This window comes from Pelophylax lessonae (genome assembly GCF_965119305.1).
Source record: "Pelophylax lessonae genome assembly, chromosome: 4".
Lineage (NCBI taxonomy): Eukaryota > Metazoa > Chordata > Amphibia > Anura > Ranidae > Pelophylax > Pelophylax lessonae.
The window spans coordinates 189,175,383-189,194,790 of NC_138771.1; the positions used below are offsets into that span (position 1 = coordinate 189,175,383).

General features: G+C 42.9%; 1 protein-coding gene across 2 annotated transcripts in view; it reads right to left on the bottom strand.

Moving 5' to 3' along the window:
- The window catches only part of PHTF2 (putative homeodomain transcription factor 2), a 254,818-nt gene that overhangs the window by 42,823 nt on the left and 192,587 nt on the right, over positions 1-19,408 (bottom strand). The gene's annotated exons all lie outside the window — the stretch shown is intronic.

The window sequence follows — 19,408 nt, forward strand, 5'->3', positions numbered from 1 at the left end:
CAGTTGCTGGAGTTTTGGGAGAGGAATGTTGTCCCATTCTTGCCTGATAGAGGATTCAAACGGCTCCAAAGTCCTGGGTCTTCTTTGTCTATTTTTGGTTTCAGGATGAGCCAAATATTTTCAGTATTTTCAGTTGGTGTGGCTGAGGGTCACTCATACTTCACATATTTTTATTTCTAAAATTTAAAATTTGAAAATTTGTATTTCTTTTGATGAGTTGAAGGTTTGACATAGAGTGACGAATGGGTTTTTTTTTTTTTAGATACTAATTTCTACACCATGCAGTTAGGGTGCAGTTTGGGGGTATGACCCAAGAGCTCTTGGAATGATCTATGGAGAAGCCATTGTCTTGCCCTGACATAACCAAGCTAATTACTACCATTTACTCACATTTGCAGGCTGCTGGGACCAGCCCCTTCCATCTGACACAGGGGAGGTGGGAGGTGATGATCCCTGGGTTGTCTGAAGAGGGAGGGGAGGAGGCCTTGGAGGTTTGCTTCCAGGACCTTATTAGTTCTGATGATCATTTCAAGTTGATACATTATCTGCATTATACTCCTAAGAAATTGTCTCGCATAGGCTTTGACTTTGCTGCCGCTTGCCACTGATGTGGTTGCTTGGGAGCAGATTCACTATTGCATATGTTCTGGACTTGTTCTAAAATAACAGAGTATTGGAAGGACGTTTTTCCCTTTTTCCACAATACAGGTCATCTGCCTGTGCCTCATACCCCGGAGGTTGGTTTACTAACTTTTAAATGACTTTGTCCATCGGACACATGCTTGAACCATAATTTGAGTGTTATTTTATGCTAGGAAAGTTTGCTCACACCTAGGGTACAAAGTTTCTATAGTCTGGTGAACAGGGATATACCAATCTATCAGTTGATGTATAAGGGTAGGGCATGCCCTAATACGTTTTCTAAAATCTGGCAGCCCTGGCTTAATATTGCAGATTCCTTTTGGAAAGATACTCCATTATCTCAATACACGTAAAGGGTGGAATTTAGTCGAGATGATTGTTCCACTGGTGTACTACATTCTTAGCTGTGGCTTCTTGTCTCTCCTGGTGGGAACACTGGGAGGCGTGGAGGGTGGTGTGTGAATGTTTGGTGTTGCATGTATGTGTGTGAGGCCGGCTGGTTGTCCTTGTTGTCTTGTTATACTTTATATACAATGGATGGTTGTGTGCTGTTATCCTATGTATTATATCTCCCCAAGGGGAAATCAACCTGTCACTTCTCAACATGTTAGTTGTTTATTGGCCTTGTACGGCTCCTTGTGTTATGTATCTCCGTATGTTATGTAAAGATTCTATTTGATTGTTAATGTGAAAAGTTAAAAATAAACAACACCTTTAAAAAAATAAATAAAATATTTTCAGTTGGTGAAAGATCTGGACTGCAGGTAGGCCAGTTAGGCACCTGGACTCTTGACTACAAAGCCTTGCTGCTGTTAAAAATGCAGTATGTGGTTTAGCATTGTCCTGCTGAAGTATGCAAGGCCTAACCCTGAAAAAGATGTCTGGATGGGAGAATTTGCTGCTCTAAAACCTGGATATACTGTATATCTATCAGTAATAATGGTGCCTTTCCAGATGTGCAAGCTGCCGATTCCATACACACTAATGCACTCCCATTCGATCAGAGACGCAGGCTTTTAAACTGAGCATGGATAACCAGCTGGAAGGTCCCTCCCCACTTTAGTTCAGAGGATTCGGGACTCATGGTTGCCAAAAATAATGTCAAATTTCAATTAGTCTGTCCACAGTTTTCGACTTTGCAACAGACCATTTTAAATGAGCTTTGGCTCAGAGAAGACTGGCATTTATGGATCATGTTCATATACATGGCTTTTTCTTTGTATAAACGGTGTTCATAGACAGCGATTTTTAGAAGTATTCCTGAGCCCATGCAGTGATGTCCATCACAGAATCATGCCTGTTTTTAATGCACTGCCATCTGAGGACTCAAAGATAACAGGAATCCAATATTGCATTTCAGCCTTGTCCCTTGCGAACAGAGATTCTTCCAGATTCTCAGAATGTTTTGATATTATCTACTGTAGATGATGATATATCTAAAGTACTTGCAATTTTATGTTAAGGAACATTATTCTGAAATAGTTTGACAATTTTTAGACGCAGCTTTTCACAGACTGATGAACCTCTGCCTATCTTTACTTCTGAGGCACTCTGACTCTTAAGATGCTCCTAATCATGTTACTCACCTGTTGCCAATTAACCTAAAATTTAGCAAAATGTTTTTTTAACTCTTACTTGTTTGTCACATACTTTGCCAGCTTTTTGTTGCCCAATCCCAACTTTTTTGAGACGTGTGTTGCTGCCATCAATTTCAAAGTTAATTTTTTATCCCCTAAAATGGTACATTTCCACGGTGTAAAACATTTGAAATGTTTTATAGTTTCTATTTTGAATAAAACTTGAATAACTTGAATAAAATATGGGTTTAGGAGATTTGCATATCATTGCATTCTGTTTTATGTAGATTTTACACAGTGTGCCAACTTTTTGGGAATTACAGTTGAATAACAGTTCTGGACAATTAAAAAAAAAAAATATAGCAAAATGAATAAGCAACATTCATGCAGACAGTTTAGGAATTTAGTGATACCTTTTTTGGTTAACCTAAAGTGATATTAAATCCTTAGGTATTTTAAGCACTTTAAACAGCTGGTTTAATCACTTACTGAGTATGCATTTTATGTAATTTTTAATCCTTGCCAAGGTTTCAGTTTAATCTGATGCCATGATCGCTTCCCTTGGTTTCTTGTTTCAGGGTGTTTTTTTTTTGCAACATCCTATAGAGCTTTTTTTTTTCTTTTTTTTGCAACATCCAATGGAACCAACCTTGCACGCAAGGTCTAAACCTGTGTCTCCCAACACCAAGTGTATAAATAGAAACACACAAGTCCATAGCTTAGGATGGATGGCAAGACAATTACCTGCTCTTCTCTCCTCCTCATCCCCCTACCTTCTCCAAGCGAACATACTAACTCGAGATATCACTGTCTAATATGAACACTTTCCTGTGAAGACTAGATGTTCAGGGAAGCTGTACAGAAAGCAGGAGCCAGCAGCATTGAAGGTTGTAAACTAAAAGTGCTAGGGTCAGAATTTTAACAGTTTACTGGGGAATGTTTATTTTATTTTGTTAATTACTATTTTTAAACTCCAACCTTTCTCCAGATTGATAACCAAGACTCTACTATGGCTAAGAAAGTTTATGAAAGAGTGATTGCTGGCTGACAAAAGAAGAGTACGGGCATTGATAAAGCAGAAACCCAATTCCTTTCAGTCAACCAGCACAGAAAACGGAATAAACTTAAATTCAGGGCTTAAAAAATTAAATATGGAAAAAGGAAAACATGTAGGTTTTGTACCGATAACCAGCAGATTTGGAGGGATAATTTTATGGTACAGGGCAGGAACTAAGAAGGCTCTTGTTTATAAAAGCTGGATACAAAATTGGAACACATTTCTCATTTGTAAAGGAGCCCCTACCAGACTTTTTTCTTTCTTTGACTGAGATATACTGCAAGTTCTTACATCGACAGAATAAGAACTTGGGAGAGCTTAACCACTTTGAATTCAAGAGAATCCCCCCCCATCTGGATATCCCTTTTGGTGCTATATTGCGTTGTACATAGAAAAAAAATTAGATTTTTCCTACAGCTTACCTGGAAAATCATTTTCTTTGAGTACATCACGGGACACAGAGCAGCCATAATAATTACAACCTGGGTTATACGCCACATATAGGTGAATGGACACTGGTAACCAAAAAGACAGGAAGCCCCCCTCTATATAATCCCTACCATACAGGAAGTACGTCAGTTTTGTAGCAAGCAATAAACATCCCAGACAAGAGGGGAGGGACCTCTGTGTCCCGTGATGTACTCCAAGAAAAGGATTTATAGGTAAGCTGCAGGAAAAATCCAATTTTCTTTATCGCACATCACGGGACACAGAGCAACAAAAATAATTACTATCTGGGACGTCCAAAAGCAATGCACTTGAGGGGAGGGGGACACTAAATACGAAAAAAAAAAAACGCCATCAGACCGAAAAGATCTACATAGCTGCCTGCAGCACACTGCAGCCAAATGCAGAATCCTTCCGAGTCCTAACATGCACCTGATAGAATCTAGTGAACGTATGTACCGAAGACCAAGTAGTGGTCCTGTAAATCTGAGCCATATAAGCTTAATGGCAAACTGCCCAAGAAGCACCTACTCTTCTGGTAGAATGTGCCTTTACCGGAAAAGGTGGAACCTTCCCCTTTAAACCATACGCCTTGATAATGACCTGGCAAATCCACTGAGAAATTGTAGCCCTAGATTCTGCCTACCCTTTCCTGGGCCCTTCTGGCAGCATGAACAAAAGGTCGGTCTTCCGAATCGGAGCTGACATCTTCAAATTGATCTTAAATGCACGTACTGCTGTTTGAGGATTTGGAAAGAAGGAAGGCAGTATAATGTCCTGATTCAGATGAAAAGTGGACACCACCTTGGGAAAAACCCTGGGTGTGAACATAGAGTCACCCTATCTTGATGCAAGATAAAAATTGGCTCCTTACAAGAAAGAGCCGCTAACTCGGATACTCTTCTAGTTGAAGTTACTGCAACCAAAAAGACTGATATTCTGGTCAAAAGAACCAGAGGAATATGCTGAATGGGCTCCAAAGGCTGTTTCTGTAGAACCGCCAGGACCAAACTTAAATCACAAGGACATAACGGTGGCCTAACTGGCAAAAGTATACATAGCACCCCTTGAATAAAGGCTCAGACCAAGGAATGCGAAGCAGTCAGTCTTTGAAGAAAGACTGACAAGGCTGAAATTTGACCTTTAATGGTGCCTAAGGCTAGCTTCATATCTACCCCTAATTGCAAGAAAGCTAGAATTCTCCCGATAATATATTTACGGGGATGCCATTTCCTGGCCTCACACCAAGAAATGTAAGAATTCCAGACTCCGTAATAAATGCCCCTAGAGACTGGTTTCCTAGCGTTTATCACGGTAGAGACTGCAGGACCAGATACTGCCCACTCCCTCAAAAATCCAGGCTTCAATAGCCAAAGCGTCAAATTTAGAGATTGTAAAGCAGTGTGGACCCTGCGAGAGCAGAACTGGATGCAATGGGAGAACACATGGCCTTCCCAACACCAACCTTAGAATTTACGTGTACCAAATCCTCCTGTGCCAAGCTGGAGCCACCAGGATTACTGGCTTCCCTTCTTCCTGAATCCTGCGCAGAAGTCGTGGCAGCAGCTGAACCGGGGAAAAGGCATAGATTAGGGAGAACTCCCAGGGAGTCACCAAGGCATCCACTCCGACTGCAGGCGGATACCTGGTCCTGGAAACAAAATTTGTCCAACTTGTTGTTGAACCTGGATGCCAAAAGATCTATGTACGCCCGGCACCCCCCCCCCCCCCCATCGTTGACAAATGAATGCAAATATCTCCGGATGTAAGGGCCACTCACCTGGAAACATCTGCTGGCGACTCAAAGACTGCCTGCCAGTTCTCTACTCCTGGAATGAAAGCCGTTGACAGGGATGAACAAATTTCTCAGCCTAGGATAGGATGTGACCCACCACCTTCTGGGCTAACTGACTATTGGTATCCCCCTGATGGTTGATCTAGGACACAGCCGTGACATTGTCGGATTGTACCCTGACGGGGCAACCCGAAGTAAGGGGGTCCAGTACCTTAATGCCCGACAAATAGCTTGGATTTCCAGCATATTGATGGGGAAGCTCTTTTCTAACCAGGACTATTTCCCTTGGACAGTGGCTTCCTCCAAAACTGCTCCCCAGCCAGAGACTGGCATCTGTAGTCACCACCTTCCAGACTACTGGAAAAAAGGATTTCCTGCTCTCCAAATTCCTGGCTACCAACCACCAACCTAGACTCTTGACGTAGCCCTGGTACTAGAGACATGCGACAATCTAGGGCCTGGATCTTTTTGCTCCAGGCTGACAGAATGTTGTTCTGTAAAGGTATGTCATGGAATTGGGCATAAGGAACTGCTTCGAATGAGGACCCCATCTTCCCTAGCAACCTCATACAAAGACATACTTTTTCCCTCACGACTAAGCAAATTGACTCTATTCGAAATGTGCAAAAGTTTAAAAATTGGTTTATCACTGCTTGAGACCTCAGATGGTCCAGAGCCAGAAAGAAGGATCTTTTTAGAGGATCTGCAGGTATGTTTGACCTTACAAACCAAGGATGAGGAAATACCCAAAACTCTAGTTTGTACCCCTGAGAGACTGTGGAAATAGCCCAGTTGTCCTGAATCATTTCCACCCAGGCCCCTGAGAACTGTAGCTGCCTTCCCCCCACCCAATTGAGTGGGGGCATTCCTTCACAAGGTAGATTTAGAGCTAGGCTTGGTAGGCCTCTGGGCCCAGGGTTTCTTCTGTCCTTGACCTGAAGGCTTGGCTCTAGATCCATGTGGCTGAGGCTGTCGAAACTGCCTGGGATTAGAAGTACTGGGAACCTTAGTGTTAGAAGAACGACGTTTACTTCTCTTAACTGGTAGAAGCGCACTCTTCCCCTCTGAAATCTTTTAGATATATTTGTCCAGATCGTCACCAAATAGGCGCTCCCCATGAAAGGGAAAGCTAGCTAGCACTTTTTTAGATGTTAATACCACAGACCAACCTTTTAGCCACAGGATTCTGCACATATGAACTGACAGAAGAGCAAACCGTGACATTTGCTGTATGGAGTCCTTAAGAGAATCTACTGCAAAACACAAAGCCTGAGGAAAATCTGCTAAATCTTCAGTAGACTTTCCCTAAGAAGAAACACTCCTGGATACCCACGGTCTTTCAAAGCTTGACAAACTCCTATATCCACCACTGCCAGTTGTATTGCAGACCCTGCAATAGCAATGGAAGCTTTTAGTAAAGATTCCAATTTCTTATCAAAATGGACCATTAAAAATCTGGGCATTATCTACAGGACAGGTTACATTTCTGTTTACAGAAGAAATAGCAGCATCCACTGTAGGCATACTCCATTTTCTTGTGAATTTTTCCTCCATAGGATAAAACAAAGAAAACCTTTTGGGAGGAATAGAAAATCCTATCAGGATGATCCTAATTAGCATATACTATCTGCTCTAAAAGTGGATGTAAGGGAAAAGCCTGAATTTTGAGGAGGGCACAACGAGCCTAATGAGGAAAAAAAAAAAAAAAGACTTCAGAATTCTCTAAAGGAGATCATTTAAATACAGACCGGACCATTTCAGTGGGAGACTTAATTAACAATCTCTGGGACTGAGAGGCCAAGAATGGCTCCTCAGACCCTGACTCCCCAGAAGTGGAATCCTCTGCTTGGCCTTCTTCTAAGCCATTTACAGTTACTTCTTCAACATCCTCTGCCCAATCCTGAACTAAAACAGGAAGGGGGGGCTCAGGTGAGGAGGATCTATCATGTTTCCTCCCTCCTTGTGACACTGAAACAATCATGCCAGCAATTTTTCCCTCAAGGCCAGCTAAAGCTGATGCCAAATCATCCTTAGTGTCGTAGGCTGAGGCAGACGCACTGGATGTGGCTACTATGCCTGACAACCGTAATGGGTCAGATTGACCAGTCGCCCCTGGCCTCCCAGGGGAGGTTAACACAGAGGATGCACGACTAGGATCTTCCAATCCTGACGTGGCACACTTGTGCCCCTTCCCGCTGTGCCCCCCCCCCCACTCCTTTTCCGGGAGGACATTGATCCAGACAAGAAAACTTGAGGTATTTACTTTAGTGTACTCAAAGATTGTGCCAAGCTGTAACCGCCTATCACACACAGCACAGTTATCCCAAAGTAATAGAACCTGTCAGTGCCTGTAAACATCCACCACTAGTGACTCATGCACCCAGCTACAGCTGCTCTGTGTCCTATCCAGCTTCTGACAGAAGCTCATGCCGCTGGGAACACTCCTCAAATGCCGCACCGTCTCTGCCCCTTAATGCGCATGTGCGGCATGCTCGTCCGCATGCCACCTCTCGACTCCACGTGCACGCTCTTCCATGTAAATAGGTTGAACTTGCGCTCGCGTAATCTCCCGCTACAGGGATGGCCACCGAAGGTGCTCCCTGAACCTGAGCCACAGAGGGTAGGCAGATGCGCAGACGGGATGTACAAAGTCCCGCTGCCCACCAAGCAGCAGGGGGGTTGAGAGGAGAAAAAGGCATCCAAGGTACGCAGGCCACAACTGAATACACACTGCCTCTAGTGGAGCGATAAAAATGGCACCCGGTATCTGTTAAATTAGAAGGTAACAGTGCTTCAAAATTAAAGTGAACTTACAATTCCCGCTACAGGATTCTGCCTATAACTAGAATCCAACCTTCACCCATCACGGCGGGTTCTGTCACTTGTCGACCTTCAAGGACCGGATCCCCCTAATTTTTGGGGCCACTCCCTTGGACTTGTCGGGCACCCTGCCAAAATGCCTTTGGAGTTAGTCTAACCAAGGGTCCGAATGCCAGGGTCCAGCACCCAAGAGGGTCATATTACAGGTAAAACCTAATTTCCCTTTACAGAGGCTCATATACCATCATATTAGTCCTCCACTTTCGGATGGATCTGATTGCCTATCCCCTTGGATCCAGAGATCTTAACTGAGATTGTAGCATAATCTTTTTTCTTCTTCTTTAAAAATATTGAGAGCTTCTCTAACCATGATCATCACCTCTAAGACACTGGCGAAAAAACTAAGGTACTTCCGGTATGGGAGGGTTTATATAGAGGAGGACTGCCTGTCTTTTTGGTTGCTAGTGTCCATTCACCTATAGGTGGCGTATAACCCAGATAGTAATTATTATGGCTGCTCTGTGTCCCGTGATGTACGATAAAGAAAATCTGTTTGCATAAATTGTTAACATAACATTAAGATCAAGACAGATTACAATAAGTCATATCACTACTTTGTGAACACAATATAGAAGAGGGGCCCTGTAGCAGGAAGCTTTACTGCTGAACCACAGTGCTGAAGGATTAGTGTTGAACCACAGCTGTGAATGACAGCTGGTGGTTTCAGGACGCTCAGTTCACACCTGATTGCGGGCGGAATCTTCGCAATTCCTTGACTGCCATTTCAAATCGCGGGACACGTTTGTGATGCCACTACTTCTTAATTGCACCACAATCATGCTGCGATTCTGCCGCAATTGTCGTCCGGCAAATCGCGATGCTGTCGCCCAAAAGTAGTTTATGCTCCTTTTTGAGTGACAAGTTGGGACTTGTAGGAGCCATTGAGTTTGTGCATTTTTTCAAAATGTTGTCAGGGCAAAAACTATGCCAGTGTCATTTTAAAATGCACAGGCAAATAGGTGATTTAGCAAAAACAAAACTGCACTTTCTTAAACCACTTCTGGACCGGAAGGTTTTACCCCCTTCATGACCAGACGATTTTTTGCAATTTGGCACTGCGTGACTGCGTGGTAATTGTGCAGTAATGCAATGCTATACCCCAAAAAAAATTTTTGCCCACAAATACAGCTTTCTTTTGGTGGTGTTTGATCACCTCTGCTGTTTTAATATTTTGCGCTATAAACAAAAAAAGACCGAAAATTTTGAGAAAAAATTAAATTTTCTACTTTTTCTTATAAAAAAGAATATACAATAAACTCAATTTTTGTCATACATTTAGGCCAAAATGTATTTAGCTACATGTCTGATAAAAAAAATCTCAATAAGTATAGTTATTGGTTTGCTCAAAAGTTATAGCATCTACAAACTACGGTGTATATACTGGAATTTACGCAGCTTTTACCTTCTGACTGCCCATCTCATTTCTTGAAGTGTTAAAATGGCAAAGCAGTACAAAACCCCCCAAAATTACCCCTTTTTGGAAAGTAGACCCCCAAGAAATTTCTTGAGAGGCATGTTGATCCCATTGAATGTTTATTTTTTTGTCATACATATATATATTTTTTTTTTTTACACAAAGTTGTCATTAAAATGATTTATTGCCCATGCATGCTTAGACAACACAGCCCCCCCCCCCCCAAATGACCCCTTTTCAGAAAGTAGACACCCTAAGGCCCCTTTCACACATACGGCCCGTTCAGTTCATCAGTTCAGTCACATCAAAATGTATCAGTTTTCCTACAGAACAAAATGGTGGGTGTTGTCAAGTACTTAGATACCAAACATGACATGCTTTAAAATTGTGCATGCCTGTGCAGTGGCAACAAACTACGTATACTTTTAAAAGCCTTTAAAGGTTACCACTTTAGATTTACAGAGGAGGTCTAATGCAAGAATTACTGCCCTCGATCTGACGTTCGTGCCGATACCTCACATGCATGCTGCAGTTTCGGTTTACATATGACAGCAGAGCAATGCTTGCGTTCGCCTCTGTGCGCAAACACGGGGGAACAGGGGTGCTTGAATTTTTTTTTTTATATATTTATTTTGCTTTTGTTTTATTTTGACTCACCTTCCCTTTCATTTTTTTTTTTTATTTCTTTTTTAAAATTTTTATTGTTATCACAGGGAATTTAAATATCCCTTATGATAGCAATAAGTAGTGACAGGTAGATTGATGTGATCAGATGCTTTCCCAATTTCCCAACAGCGCTGTTTATAGCTGGCGAAACCCACGTCATGAAATGCTCAGAGCTTCCGGTATCTTAGGCCATAGAGGGGATTGGAGCCATGCTGGTTAGCTGACGGAACCACCGGCTGCAGTCTCGGGTTACCCGGTGGGGCAGGAGAGCCCGAGAAAATCCTGAAGGGTGGCGGGGGGGGGGGTGGTATTGAGTACCCTCCCACTGCTTGTAAAAAGCAGTCTAGCATATAATTATTTGCTAAGATTGCTTTTACATGAAAGCCAACCGCTGGCTGAGAAAAACAATACCAAGATGATGCCTAAATCTGCAGGCATCATCCTGGTATGACCACTCAAAGTCCAGCGATGTACCAGTACCTTGCTGGTCCTTGTTTGGCATATGTTGTAAGGTTCTTTTTTTTTCATGCAGCCTGTGGGCTGAATGAAAAAAGAGAACCTAACAGATTTCTCCATTCACATCGATCCATGTGGTGGATGAAGAAATCTCTGCCAGAAAGTGTGTATGCCCACCATTAGACCTCCTAGCATCCACCCACTTCTAATGATGGGCATGCATGCAATGTTCTTTCTTTTCTCTGCCAAGTAAAGTGTTAAAAAATATATGGCGAGGTAAAGGGGAGATCTGCCCTCTGTGTCCTTCCCAATCCCTATGCTTCGCCATATATGCACTTTTTTTTCTTTAACCGCAGTGGTGAAATCACCTCCTACAGCACTGCAATCATTGATTTACGTATATGCTGAGAGAAAACGCTGTTGCTGTCTGAATAAACAGTGCTGCAGCTGATGGGCGTGCCTGCAAAGCCAACAATGGTTAACAAAAAAAACACAGTAACAATAAAATATTACAATATAATGGTATACAGTGCAGTATAACAGTAGAATGGTGGTATCTGCAAAGCAAACTATAGTTAATGAAAAACAGTAACAATAAAACAGTATAAAGTACAGTTAAAGAGTAAGAACAGAAAATAAAATCAATAAAAAAAGGCAACTATATTTGGCTTTTTATTTTTTTTTATTTTCTAACTTTTTTTGTAACTGTAAAAAAACATTAAACGTTCCAGGCTAGGGTCTCTCAAAATGGGATAGCCATCTAACATGTTTCGAGACCCTGTGTGAAAGTGTGCCCTAGACTGTGCAGTGATATACCCTATACTAATACTCTACTAGTGTGGAGGCAATGCAGAGACCAGGTTGGCCAAGACAGGAGGAAGAAAAATAGCGGGTGTCACGCCTATATCCACGTTTTCAACAGACACAGCATCTTCTTTGAGGTGCTCTTTGTGTAGGGGTACTAGGGAGGACATCCGGAAAATGCCTCTCATGCAGCTGGCTCTCTGCATCTGGATTGTGAATTTGGGCCACAGCACCTTCTGGATACGGAGGGGCTGTGATGATCTCTTCCTGGAATTTTAGGAAGGATACACCTCTTCCTGACGCTTTGTAAAGCACATAAGCTTTCAGCAGAGCCAATTGGAAAAAGTATAGACACTTTTTTTGTACCAGCGTCTGGCCTTATGGGCAATGAAGTACGGCGCCATCATCTGGTCATTGCAGTCCACCCCTCCCATGTTAAGGTTGTATTCATAGACACAGGAGGGCTGCTCAACAACACCAGTCGCCGTTGCAATTTGGACTGTCGTATCTGCCTGAACGGAGGACAGAACGAAAACATTCTGTGTGTCCCTCCACTTCACTGCAAGCAATTTATTACACTTCAAGCAGGCTCTCTCCCTCTGTCTAAGTCGGGAAATCTACAAGCCGTTGGGAGAAGCCCCGGCGATTAGGTCGCATGGTGCCAAATGCGCCAATTCCAGAAATGCCAGAATCAAAAAGGTGACTAAAAAGTGGCACGCTTGTGTAATAATTGTCCACGTATAAAATGGTACCCCTTTCCGAATAAGGGTGACACCAAGCCCCAAACAATCTTGCCACTGCTCCCTATGTAGTATGGGCAGTTGGGGGGCCCCACATTGCTATCTTTTCCCTCGTAAATTTGGAAACTACATTCCCTCCTCCTTAGGGGTTCTTCCCCTTATGGAGGTGTATTGTGTCCCCTTCTTTCCCCTTTCTCGTCCCACAATTTTTGTTTATTTTCTTTATGTTTCTACCATTTTTATGATTATTTGTTCCAATTGGTGGTCTCAAGTATCACCTATACATATTGATGTGTTCATGTGATTTATAAGAAATCCATTTTTAATCATTTTTCTAATAAATATTTTGATTTTATATATATTTTCTTCTTTTTTCAATTGATTGCCTCAAAAATCCCAACTAAGAGGAGAAAAACAATGGCTATTCTTGATTGCTCACGGGATGATGGCAACCATTGTCACCCATGATCTGAGACAATATTTGTAAAAATACATGTATAGCCTGTTGCCCTGTCACAGGGCTTCTACAGATTGACCCCATATCTGGCACGCTTGCTGGGGAGACACTGTTTGAAAGCAAGGTGGCCAGAAAACGTAACCACTCATCAACGCAGACAGCTTGTTGGGGTGTATACAAGGCTGCAAACTTTTGATTGAAGTGATTTACGAGGGGCAGCATTTTGTGAAACTGGTCATACCCAGGGTCACCCCGAGGACGACAGAGTTCATTGTCACTAAAGTGCATGAACCGCAAGATTTGCTCGTATCTAGTCCTGGCCATTGCAGCAGAGAAGACAGGCATATGAGGAATTGGGTCAGTGGACAAATATGACCGCAACTCACTATTTTTAGTAATGCCCATGAGGAGGGATAGGCCCAGAAAGGTTTCAATTCGGAAACAGTGATATGTTTCCAAAAAAATTCTCTGCCAAGGGTCAAATTTTGATTTGCAGCGATTAATTAATCGGCATATAAATTGCTTTGGTCCACAATAGATCTGCACAGATCTTCCGTGAAAAACAGCTCATAAAAACCAGGAGTAAAATCGGCTGTTTCCACCTGAATTCCGGGTTGGCCAGTGAATGGGGGGGGGGGGGGGGGTATGGGAAAGTACTGGTGCTGCAGAAGCGGTGGGCTTCCAATCTGGATTTGCAAGTGCATCAGGAAGGACATTATGGGCTCTACGGGCCTGTCTTCGAATTATTGGTTATTGTGTTAGCCACCGCACCAGCTTGAATGCACTTATGGGACTCGCCACGTCACCAAGTTTTCCTGCAACGCTGGTTTGACTATGACCAGGATGTACTAGGTCGCTGGTGCTTGCTAGTTCACCAGAAGGTTGAGTGGCACTAGTACCGACACTCTGCTGCATACGAGAACCCTGTGATCGTTGCACCTCAGCAACCGAAGTACAGGATCGGGTATGCCTGACCTTAGCAGGGACCACTACTCCATCGTAAGAGCCATCTGTCAGGGTGCCACTGCTCTTTACAGGTTTGAATACTGAGCCTGATTCCGACAGCGAGGCTTCCCCGTTGCACTCATCTGTGATGCTCAGCATTGTGTAGGCCTCTGCACTAGTGTACCGCTGTTTGGACATTTTGGCAAATAATTTATAGGTACCTAGTGTGACTCGCAGGTAAAAAAGCACCTGGTTGTCAAGAACGGTCTGAACCGCTACCAAAAAATTTAAATGCTATTGCTAGCAGAGATCAGGCCTGACTGCTAACGCTACGGTTTAGTGTGTTGTGTATCAGAAATGTCAGTAATCTACTGATACTGCACTTCTTGGGGGATGGGCGGAGGGGCTAAACGCTGGTGCTGGCAGGTGTCAGGGCTGATCCTGCTAACGTTGCATTTTGGGAACAGTATACTAAATGATTGGAGAAGCTAGTATAGTTCTGGTCAGATCAAAGATATTGATCCATTCAGACACTATACTAGTAATGGAGGTGTTTAGTGTGTGTGTGTGTGTGTGTGTGTGTCACTGGCGATCAAAGGGTTAAAACGTATTACTAAATATGCGGTGGGCAATCTGACGCTATCCTGTATTGACGCTAACGTTATTGCTAACTGATGACACCTGTGACACTAATACAGTGATCAGAAAAAAGATCTGGACACTATAATAGTGACACTGCGTCAGGGCAATGAAGGAGTTAACTGGGGGTTAAATCTTTATTAGGGGATGTATGGCGGGTACCCTAAACCTGGGACAGACACTACCACTAACTGTCTCTCACATTAACTGAAGTCACAAGTGATACTAATACAGTGATCAGTAAATTATCTGTATACTGTATATAGTGACACTGACAGGGAGTGAAAGGGTTAACTGGGGGGTCATCAGGGGGTTATGTGTGTGCCTATGTGTTCTGGTGTCAGTGTAGTGCTTGTGTACTATCTGATGCTCTCTTCTCTCAAGCTGGAACCGAAAAGGGCTCCAGGAGAGAGGATTGCATAATTTCCTGTGCCTGTGTTTACATTACACAGGCACAGGACATTCTGCAATTGATCAGAACCGATCACCAGGTCCAGGACAAAAATCATTGGCCTGGACCTGATGACTGATTGGTTCTGAACCGAATCAGCACATCGTGGGGATGACAGGGGCTCGCTCGCGCGCAGGGCTACAGTTACATTGGTTTGTGCAGCCGAGCCACCTTGTCACAGTAAATCTGTGGCGGGTGGTTGGCAACCGGTTAAAATACCAACCAAATAATCCAAAGATCAGACTCATGAAGAAACAAAAGAGGGCTAAAAGAAATGCACTTTGAATGAAACGAGAGTCGGTTGTAGAGCAAAAAACCTGCAACACTTGTTATTACCTGGGAAAGGAATAAACCCACATATACAAAAGACAAGTCAAACATAAAACTGGCAAACCTGAAACACAAAATTTCTTGAAATCTATAATGCTTGAAAAAAAAAAATCAAGAATAATTTGCACATTTTTTTTACTATTTTGTAACATAAGATAATTTGTCAATGTGTCAATGTGTTCCCTCAGGATGACTCCACACTGCTGTTTGGAATCGAGCATGTCTCCACAGCCATGCTGAGTTATTAATGTACAAACCACAGCAAAGCAACCTGCTTAAAGGCAGAACTATCACATTACAGGCTTGTGTACATATGCATTTGATCATGTCAGAACTGCTCCCCCCCCCCCCCAAATAAAAGTGAATAAGAATCCGAAAGCATTTTGATGCAGCTTAGAAGGTTAAAGAAGAACTATCACTTCTTAATTTATCTGATCCAGTTACCTAGGATACAACTTACATATAGCACTTTGCTCTAGGAGCTGTGGAAGCTGAAATCCAGTTTGTAACAATGTGCCCCAAGCTTCGCTCAACAATTTCCAATCACAAAAGGTGCAAGCAGATGTATGTATAATAGACAGTGCTCTTCATGTGCTCTCCTGACACAAGGCTATGAATGCAGGGTAGTGGGCATGTCAGTTTAAAACTGAAAAAAATCAGGCAGACCCACAGAAGCACTCTTCCTGTACTGCCCAAAAGCTGGGAGCGGTAGCAGTGTCAGAACGAGGCCCAACTTTCAACTATACACAGATCAAGGCATGGGGCTTCAATAACAAACATTAATGAAAGCCTCTTTTTGACACTAGTAACAAAGAGATGGTCCCTTCCCCCATCTTTAACTGGCCTTCACAGCAAGGAGAATATGGAAGGGCAAACGCATGAAAGACAAAACAAGAGAAAATTCCCAGCTCAACTCACCAACCAGTCTGCGCACCAACCGAATTACCCTGTCCGAAAGTATATGTTAAAACAGGAGTTAAGTTAGCACTAGCATTTGCAAATGCATGCGTAAGCTGCAAGGGTGTTGTGAAGGGGCCTTGCAGCTTACAAATGTTTTTGTAAATGTGTGCTAACCAAACTCCGGTTTTTAATGCATACTATTGGACAGGTTATTTTGGTTGGTAAGCAGACTGGTTGGTGAGTTGAGCTGGGAACTTTTCTCTGATTTTGTCTTTTTAACACTGCTGCTGCTCCCAGATTGCAAACACGTCTTGTGTGAGCAGCACAGAAATAGTGTTGCATTGAGCATTCCTTTGTTGTTCAGAGTTAAACTGACACTACCCCTTTTTGGTAGGAAATCAGTGGGCAAGCTTGGGGATTGTGTCACATACTGGATCTCAGCTTCCACAGCTCCTAGAAAAATGGGAAATACTGTATGTACTTTAATCCCCTGGGGATTGGAACATCAAATATATGAAGTGATCATTCTTCTTTAAAAGCCCTTCTGGAGGAACTTTGAATGCAATTAAAAGCTTCATTTGCTCATCTACACAAGCCCCAAAACTCGTATAAAGCTCTGTACTGCTTAATAGAGGGGGGGGGGGGGAGCACACATTCACTGTACTGCCTCTTACCTTATATGCCAATCTCTAGCAGCCATATTTATTGATATTTGGACTATCTCCAGCAGTGAGCTGTGCAGATTCATGCTACGCTTTTGGCCAACACAAGCTTAATAGGAGAGTATTGTACGTTTCACAGATTGTGGGAAAATTGTGATACTTAGATGCGCATTGGGAATGGCAATGTGTGGTGGGTGAACATATAAAATTTGCAGGATCTTATCAAACATATACACCACATGGGCATAAAGCTGCCCTGTCTGCATTCCTAAATGGGAGCTCCAGGTCAAAAAACACTGCTGAGAACCACAGGGAATGAGGCATGCATAGGCACTGTACTGTTTACACTGGAAAATAGGGGAATAAAGACTTGCCAGCAGAATGAAACATTTGTAACACTTAGGGGAAAAAAAAACTAAGCACTGCACTGAATATATAGCAATATAATATCGCACAAAGCGTGTTTTTTGCCAAGAACTCTGAATTCTGTCAGCTTTCCTGCGTTCATTTGTCTTGCACACATTTTCAAACAATATGGCCACAAAGAAGAAAAGAAAGAGAAGATAGTGACTTGACATTCTTAAAAGTGCAGCAAGCAGTCAAATATATTTGCTTTTTTAATGCAATTGTCAATAAATCTATAAAAACAAACTATGAACTCCCTAAAGAAGTTTATAGCCTCAACAGAATTAGAGGTTTTAAATGATACAGATTTGAAACTTGACAGTCCACCACAGGTCATGAATTAACAGAAATTAAAGAGACCATCTGTTAAAATTAAATTAGACAGATCATTTATGTAATTGACTACCAAATTATTTTGCTTTGGCAATTAATGCCAAAAAGCACAAACCTCATGAAGTCAACACTCTTCATTGACTGTAATTTATCGACCTGAGTAAAAAAAACAAAAATGCATCTAACCTTGGGATATATTAGTTGGGTAACAATATGAGAACAAGAAATGCCTACAGATTTCACAAAGTTTACTGAAAAATTCTGTTTCACTTGTTGGTGGACAGTGGTGGGATGAATCGGCCACTGATTTTCAAGATCTGTGCTGGGAACTAACAATAACAGCTCCAGGAAACGTGAAGTAGTATTATCACAACTTCAAAATCCCTTTTGAAGCCCCCAGGGGACCATCAGATATCGGTATCAGCCGATATTTTCGGACATGTAAAAAAAAAAATTTTTAAATTATTTTTTTTTTTCTAAAAAGGTACTCCTTGTGGAGTACTCGGCACTGAAAAGCATTCAAAAACGCCAAGTTTGGCTGTTTTGAATGCGGTCAGTTTTTTTTAATTCGGCGCCGAGTACTCGGAAGTGATGTCATGACATCACTTCCGGGTTTTTTTTTTTACATGGAGACCCGGGTCTTCTCTTCAGCAGTGGAGGTAGGATGCCCGGGTCTCCCGGTTGGACGGGAGACCCGGGCGAGCCACGCAAGGCGGGGGGGGGGGGGGGGGACGTAGCCTCACGCTCCTTGTAATGACAGCTAGGCGGCTTCTCAGCCGCATGCATTGTCATTACAAGTCAGCCGACCTGGTACATGCACTTTCCCTAAATATCGGCAATATCGGTAACCTCGGGGGGCGATTCCGATATATATCGGGGGAAAGTGCATATCGTCCCCCGATATATCGGTGTTGCCGATAATCGGTCGATCCCCAATTTGTACAATTTTTTTTCACACAAATAGAGCTTTCTTTCATGGTATTTAATCTCCACTGGGTTTTTTTTTTGGTTAATGAAAAAACAAACTTTTTCACTGATATGCGCTGATAAGTCTGCACTGGTAGTCACTGAGGAAGCGGCACTGGTGTGCACTGATAGGTAGCACTGGTAGGCACTGTTGGGACTGCACTGATAATCAGGACACTGATTATCAGTGTAGATGTCCCTATAAAACAAGCCGGTTATCAGCTTTCTTCTCCCCTCCTCACGCGGTCAGTGTGAGGAAAGGAAAGCCGGTAACCATGATCAGCTGTCATTGGACACCACTAATCACATGGGAAAGGACCATGGTGATTGTGTCTTTATCCCGATCTGTGATCAGCTGAGTCCAAAGAGGGCGCACGGGCATCGTGATCACGGGAGGATGTTCATGAATGCCCCCCCTTGGCAAAAGTAAGCCTGCGCTGTAGCTATCTTTTGGCTATAGCGCCGGTGGGAAGTGTTAAAGTCTCTTTTTTTTTTAAATAAAAAGGTTTTCTCCAACTGCTCTGAGCAGTGGTATAGCACAGAGTGTTCTCTTAACTTTTGTTCTCGAGTCCTCTGCTGGCACTGTCTGCTCCTTCTTCCTGCAGGTGCCCCAAAAGCAAGCAGTGTGCATTCCCGAGCTGTGTGTGTCCATAGACCCAAATCGTACAGCTCGCTCACGCCCCCACTTTATATGGCTCTCACTCTGCTTGTGCCTCCTGTGAGAGCAGGAAGTAATGTAGAAGAGCTACACCTGGGACACTGCTGGATTGCTGACAGGACTCAGTTATTCTTTGGAGACTTTAGAACCACTTTAAGAATCAGTCAGCACTGGTGGGGCTAGT